Source organism: Limulus polyphemus, unplaced genomic scaffold, assembly GCF_000517525.1.
Source record: "Limulus polyphemus unplaced genomic scaffold, Limulus_polyphemus-2.1.2 Scaffold104, whole genome shotgun sequence".
In the NCBI taxonomy this organism is placed as follows: Eukaryota; Metazoa; Arthropoda; class Merostomata; order Xiphosura; family Limulidae; genus Limulus; species Limulus polyphemus.
In genome coordinates this window covers 125,416-132,498 of record NW_013665714.1, presented here as the reverse complement: position 1 = coordinate 132,498, position 7,083 = coordinate 125,416, and the positions used below count along the sequence as shown (strand labels likewise).

General features: G+C 32.5%; 1 protein-coding gene across 3 annotated transcripts in view; it reads right to left on the bottom strand.

Moving 5' to 3' along the window:
• LOC106470397 (mucin-4-like) overlaps positions 1-7,083 on the bottom strand; it is a 62,073-nt gene that overhangs the window by 34,265 nt on the left and 20,725 nt on the right. Inside the window, exon 2 of one of the 3 annotated variants that reach the window (XM_022399801.1) lies at positions 2,054-2,138. The exons of the other annotated variants lie outside the window; for them this stretch is intronic. The gene's annotated coding sequence lies outside the window, so the exon portion shown is untranslated. The remainder of the gene's footprint in view (positions 1-2,053; positions 2,139-7,083) is intronic. 3 annotated transcript variants of the gene reach the window in all.

Below are 7,083 nucleotides of genomic sequence, written 5' to 3'. Positions count from 1 at the left end.
ATACTAAACGTTACACATTATATAGGCTACACTAACGTGAAGTTTTTGGGGATGGTTAATAAAAGTGTTCCAAAACGCGACATTAATTTCTTGACGACCTAATATAATACACTTTAATCGTGTATAATTTACAAAGAATATCAATGTGGTATATTTAACACACCTATGGAGATATGTTAATAATAATATTTTGTTTATTATTGCCAATTTGAATACACGTTCATGCGTCCTGCTAAGTTATTCACAAGTAGTATTTTGTTCTGAGTTAATTATTATTAAAACAAACTATTCTGTAGCATATTTTTCAATAGTATCGATAAAAATAGTTGTTCATCTGTAGTCCCAGTCATTTCTTGTATTGTGTATTTTCAATAATAAAAAAACCATCAGATATCTCATATAAGAGACCGAAGAAAGTTACTTCTCGAAATCATTAGAAATATATAAAATTATACGCGATACACGTAATGCATTATTATCACATTACTAACATGCCAAGGCCAATCTTCAATACTTTAATGAATATACTTTCCCTACGATGTCTGCGAATTTTATTATTAAGTTCTTTGGTATCTATAGTTGGTATTCATGATAAAGCTACTGAGGCTATCTATTGCAGTCCTTAATTTTGGGCCTCCCAATGGCACAGCGGTATGTCTGCGGACTTGCAACACTAGAAACCGGATTTCAATACCCGTGGTGGGCAGATTACAGATAGCCCATTGTGTAGCTTTGTGCTTAAGTTCAAACAAACAAACAAAATCCTTAATTTTGGAGTGCTAACCAAAAAGAACGCAACAATATAGTCACAACATCTACGCTGAGGAGTTGACTGTTAATCTTATAACGCACCCACAACTTAATGTGCGGTGAATATTTTGTGATATCCCATGGATATAAATCCGGTTCGCCAGCTCCAAAGTCAAGAGTTCTAACGAAAGGCCAACCTGCGCCCATCGTTCATCAGAGTTCGTATTGCACGTTATTACTATACACTACAGCTAGTTCTAATGACAATCTAAAGCCCAATTAAAAACAAAATATCATCGCTAAATGTTACAACAAATTATCTTTAACGCATTCAGTAACCTTCAGAACTATCCGCCGTAAATTCATGAAGCATAAAAATCTATATATACATGATAACTGAAAACTTCCAACTGTTGTGAGAGAGATGATTTTAGTATAGAATATTGAGAATTTCTTTTTAATCAACCATTTCGTGTTTGAGCTGACAGCTGTGTTGAAAACTGACGTAAAGGTTTTTCCGTACCTTCGAAGCTGATCGGTATTTACACACCTAGAAATTCTTTAGATACATTGTGCCGTTGTAAATATGAGTCACATCCCAAAAGATTTAGCTGTCAAACCTTAGACTTGAGTTCGGTTAAACTTTTCTATTTCTCTTGGTAGAAGTTGTAGAATACTATCTCAGTAGGAGGTTAAGTCTATATTAATATTTACCAGACATGATTTTATAATACGAATGGTATTAAGTAAAGCTAGAAGAATCAAAAATACTTTATTAAATACGCCAAGAATACTTTATTAAATTACATTGGCAAGCACATTTTTCCTTTTTTAACCTATGTTACAGCACAAAATTAAATAATATACATTATTCATCTATAGTCTGAAATAGAAATAAAAGTATTATTTTCATACGACTTTTAGACTCGAAGTAAACGTTAAAACTCCGACATTTCTATAAAATTTAATGTCAAAGAACTACAGCAATACCGTGATTTTTCTAATAATTTCTGTATGCATCATACTGTTTCATGTAATCGCTTCTGCTCTTAATTTGATTTTTTTTTAAATTAGGAAAACGCGAGAGCACTGATTTGAAGTGCTAGGTCTTAAGTCCTTAATCTTAAAAGCTTAAGAATTAATAAAGATAAACTGAAAATAGTTTTCACAATAATGAAACAAACTGCGATTCATCTTAATACCAAAGTATTCTAACTGACAGGTAAGATATAACAAAAGCATTGTTTTTACGTGCATAGTTAGGGAACAAAACACCAGTTTCGTTTAAATATTCTAATCATACCTTTGACTCAAAGTGTAGATTTCTGTATTTAACTTTTGAAGTGTGAACTTTTCTTCAACTTCACAATATGATGATAGACGATGGGCTAGACGGAAAATTTAGGGTCACAATTAGATGAACATTTTAAATACATTTTATGACATTAATGGATTAAATAATTAAATATTAAATGAGTATTGGAAAGAGAGGCTCGTACTGATTGTCGGGTAAATCTGCACATCAACTTCAAGTACGTCATGAAATTGTACTGAGTGAAAAATAATGTAATGCATTAGATGACTGCGTGGGCACTCTAAATGCAGAGACAATTAGTCCGCAAAACAGTCACTACGAGCAAAGATCTTTAACTTTATAAGAGGATCGATAGTGAATGCTGATATGATTCAAGCGTTGTTATCAAATATCATTCCTCGACCTTCTGTTGCAAAAATATCTTTGATTATCGTCTATCAACAATAGCAACAGAAAATTAAATCGTTTGTTGCTATCACTGCTGGTAAGTAATGCTGTGGTCGCTCTGACACTAGTGGAGTGTAAAGGGTAATAGATGTCAAGATGTGTCCCAGTTGACCGATTTCTTCAACAAGTGATCATCCTTAAGTGTATTGTGCGAAGAATATCATAATACAACCCAAAAATATTTAGAAACCACAAGTGTCAAATGCAAACAGAAAAGCACGTCTTCAGTGATTTGTAAAACGCAAACTGTAAAAAGTAAATGCCTGAAAGTTTATGATGCGGTGATCTGTAAAACTTCACTTAAGGCAGTTGACCACTTTTGTTTTTTACTTATATTATACCGACAGCACAAACTGATAAAGGTCGTGTAAAGGTTTGGGAAAGTTCTTCTGACCGAAACTGGGTCACCTGGTTCATTTAGAAAAATTAATAACATGCAGAGTGTACATCAGTGTTGTAGCTGTCTCTCTTATAATGTTGCACTACCAATCTGATTGACCAAAGCTCTTCCAAAGAAAAACAGATCTACCTCACCCAACACAATTTCCAAATTTCAATCCGATTAAGCATCTTTTGGATACATTTGTGAACCAATTACAGACCATACTCATTGATAAACTAATATTTTCAATTCTACCCTATAGCCTAAGAAATGATGGAAACAATCTTGCGTGATTTGGTAACGAGGAAAGCGAGCCAAACAACTGACCTAGTCTTTCTTACTATCAATTATTATATATCAATTAAGGTATATTTTAAAGTATTCATAATTCTCCAAAATATTTACATTTTATGCGTCAGAGCAGATATTTGTTTGTTCGTTTGTTGTTAAGCACAAAGCTATAGAATTGGGTATCTGTACTGTGTCCACCATGGCTATCGAAATTCGGTTTTTAGCGTTAAGAGTCGTCAGACTTACCGCTGAGCCACTGGGGGGGGGGGGCATATAAGCAAAATAAATACGTAATTATGTTGTGCTTCTTACTTGTGGATGTATTTGCTTGTATTTTGTTCTTGTGTCCATACTAGATACACATTCTAATGTTCTTACGTGGCAAGAAAGTTTAGTAAAAGCGTTTATTGTGCTGCTATTTTTAATTAGAAAGCTTCATATTTTTACAAAAGGTTGTTGTTGTTCGTGACAAAGCTACCTAGTCCCGAATTTTAAATTATTAACCAAAGAGAAGTCAATCGGTCAGAAAAAGTGTTGGGCCAATTTTTTACCAATGAATAGTGGGATTGACCGTCACATTATAATGCCTTCATAGCTGAAATGGCAAGCGTGATCAGCGCCAGATTTAGATCCGTGACCCGCGTATTGTGAGTCAAGCGACCTAATTACCAGGTGCTTTCATGGCATAACCACTGTAAAATGTTACTTAACACACTGTGATTTTTCTTTTCTGTTAGATTACTTTATGACATCAGTGTGTCATCATCATGTCTTATTTCTTTTAGAGGTTATTATTGACAACTCTACTGCCATTGATTCCACCTTTAAAATACAATAAAAATTTGAAAACAGTGTGCAAAAATAATGAATGTTTTTATTATCTGTGCTAGTGATCATAATTGGTGGAATACTAATCAATATACACCGCGAGGAACCGATTTTATCATTGTATGCCCTCAAACTTGCTGCTGGCCCACCAGAGGACACTAATAACTTCTTATCAAAAGAAAGCTAACTATATAAATAAGAATTGAAAATAATTTATAAAATAAATAAGCGGGAATCCTCAACAGCCGCGGCTGTAATTAGATCTCAAATCGGTCAAGAAATGGAGTTATGAGCTAAAAGTTTGTACTTGAAAAATAAACTCGTTTTATTCAACAAACTAACAAGAAGTAACTAATGTCATAAATCAAAACACACAAAAAACGCAAAGCTATGAAAATTACAACTGATTGAAACATCATTTGAATACCCTCGCTATTAACAATGCTTTCGGTCGTAATCCCAATAATATATCACGAACAAGATTCTGAAAGTTTAGGAGACTTAGAATTATCCTAAATCCATACACTACGCTATCAGTCTCCCAGTAGGATGGCGGTAAGGTTTCAGATTTACTATGCTAAAATCAGGGACTCGATTCCCCTCGGTGGACACAACAGATGTCCAATGTGGCTTTGCTTTAAGAAAATACACACACACACACTAAACTATTAATTAAAATTGTTTTTCATAACTGTAATAGCAATGATGATTATTTCATAGATTACTTGAAATGTTAAAACTAATAGTATTAATAAAACAACTTTAAGTAAAAATGGAGTAGATCATTACTATGCACGAAACTTGATTAAAAACATTTATACTACCCAAGCAATGTTATAAGCAGAAAAGCTAAATTTTATGAATCATACTTGTCGAAACACATAATGTAAGGTTATAAACCATAAGACATTATAGCTGAAATATCTCTATATTAGGTATAATTTTACGTTCAATTTTTAGATTCATTAAGGTATAGAATTTCAAAAAACAATCCATATAAATACTTTTGAAACTAAAATGTGTCAGTCGTATGAGTGTGTGTGGTACCATTTAAAAACATAGTAATCATAGTATGCTCAGATATAGTCGCAGCTTTTACTTTTTTTAATGTTCAATTCTTTTGAAACAGTTTGCTCTCGAGAATTATCCATGCTGGTGTCGAAACGTGTGGACTTCTCACAATCCTGATAAAAATCAATATTTACCCTGAAGACACATCTCATCAAAAGGTCGATCTCAGCCCTGTCATGGTTCATTAGCATCTTTGTTCCCAGGAAACTAAGGGTGTTAGAGCAACATTATGGTAGTGTTATCTTCTCAAACAAAGAACATATGTTCGGATTACTGGTGCTCATGAAGTGACTGGTGAATCGTTCTCCCTGCTTGTCGGAGTGATTTATTCAACCTAACTTTTATCCCATCTTTACCAAGCTTCCTTTAAATTATTTGTTATGAAGATTTACATCTACATACTACATGTTCTACGGGATTAGCCCGAGATTTTACAAGTAGATTGGGGCTCTGCCTGCTCCAAAATTAAACTGAAATAATTTGAGTTTATGGAAATCGAGTACAATGCCACATGAAACGAGAATGAGAATAAAACAAATTAATTGTCACCTCATAATAACCATAGACCCACATGCTTCTTTCCTAACATAAATATATTGGAAGTGGTGGATTTGATAATGATTTGTTTGATTAAAACATTTTTAGTGATACACAAGACAAACTTCAACTTAAAACACAAAAGGTAAAGCCAATTTCATTAAAATCTAATGATTAGAACCTACCATACAATCTAGTACCTTTCTCATTGTTTTAACCTTTTGTGTTTTAAGCTTAGTTTTGTCTGACGTGTCACTTAAAAGGTTTCTAGTGCTACTTACACGGTCTTTTTAACCGTCATTTGTGTTTTTTTTAATTTAATATTTGTTAATTTTTTAGTTTAAGTAACTAACATGATTTGCTGAAAAAAAAAGTTATTGGTACCAGGCTGTCAACCAGTTACAAATACAAATAAAATCATGACAATACGAAAAGATATATATATGCTCAATATTATGAAAACGTCAAAGATACCGAGGATAAAAAAATTCATTCAGGCTAAGAAAAGTCATGAAATCTCATTTGACTGCAGATGTTTTTTTTAGCACATTTCTCTTAATTGGTCATTACGGAACTGTATGAATTACTAGTTCACATCAATCACTTGTCTTCCACGTGTCACTGTGTTCAAAATGTCTTTCATTCAATGCTAGAACTCATCAGTAAGTTAGATCTGTGACAAGCAAAATGTTCTTTATATAAAAAAGGTCCATATTTCTAGTGAAAAATACGTAAACTAGTGAAGCAAGGAACTCATTAAGCCTAACAAATATGATAAAAATCACGTTTGACTGCAGGTGTTTTTATCGCATTTATCTTAATTAGTCCACTATTTCATTTTTATTTCCAATTAAAGTGAAATGTGGTAATAAAGAATATATGGAGCCAAACGTGATTTTCATCACAATCGTTAGGCATAATAAAGTAAGCTACAATGGACGTAGCATTGTAGATAATTAGAAACATACACCCAATGCTCTCCGTAAGTCTGTAAACTTCTCTGTAAAAATGACAACGATATCTCAACAATAATAACTTGCAGTCTATAAAACACTGATTATACAAAGAATAAGAAAAAGAAAACGGTTAACAATTTCTACGAATACAAACAAATTATATAATCGCTGCTAAAGGAGGATGGTAATAAGTTTTTTTTTATACTGACATTGTTTAATAAGTTAAACAGTGACGAAAATAAACTCCCTTGTTGCAAAGTATACTTCTTAATGTTCTGTCAGTATGCACGTGTTTTGGTTTAAAACAAAATATCGTTTATATTTTGATTTTTTTTATCCAAAGATAAATTAATCTTTGTTTTATAAGCGTGATAGAAGGTCATTTAGGAGTCTAATTTTAAGAATAAATTGGTTTGTGTAGTTTTTCAAATTATTCTTAGAATAATGTTCTCAGGTTGCAATTTAAGAAAATTATCTATACTATTATTCTGCTTGTTTCTATGTAC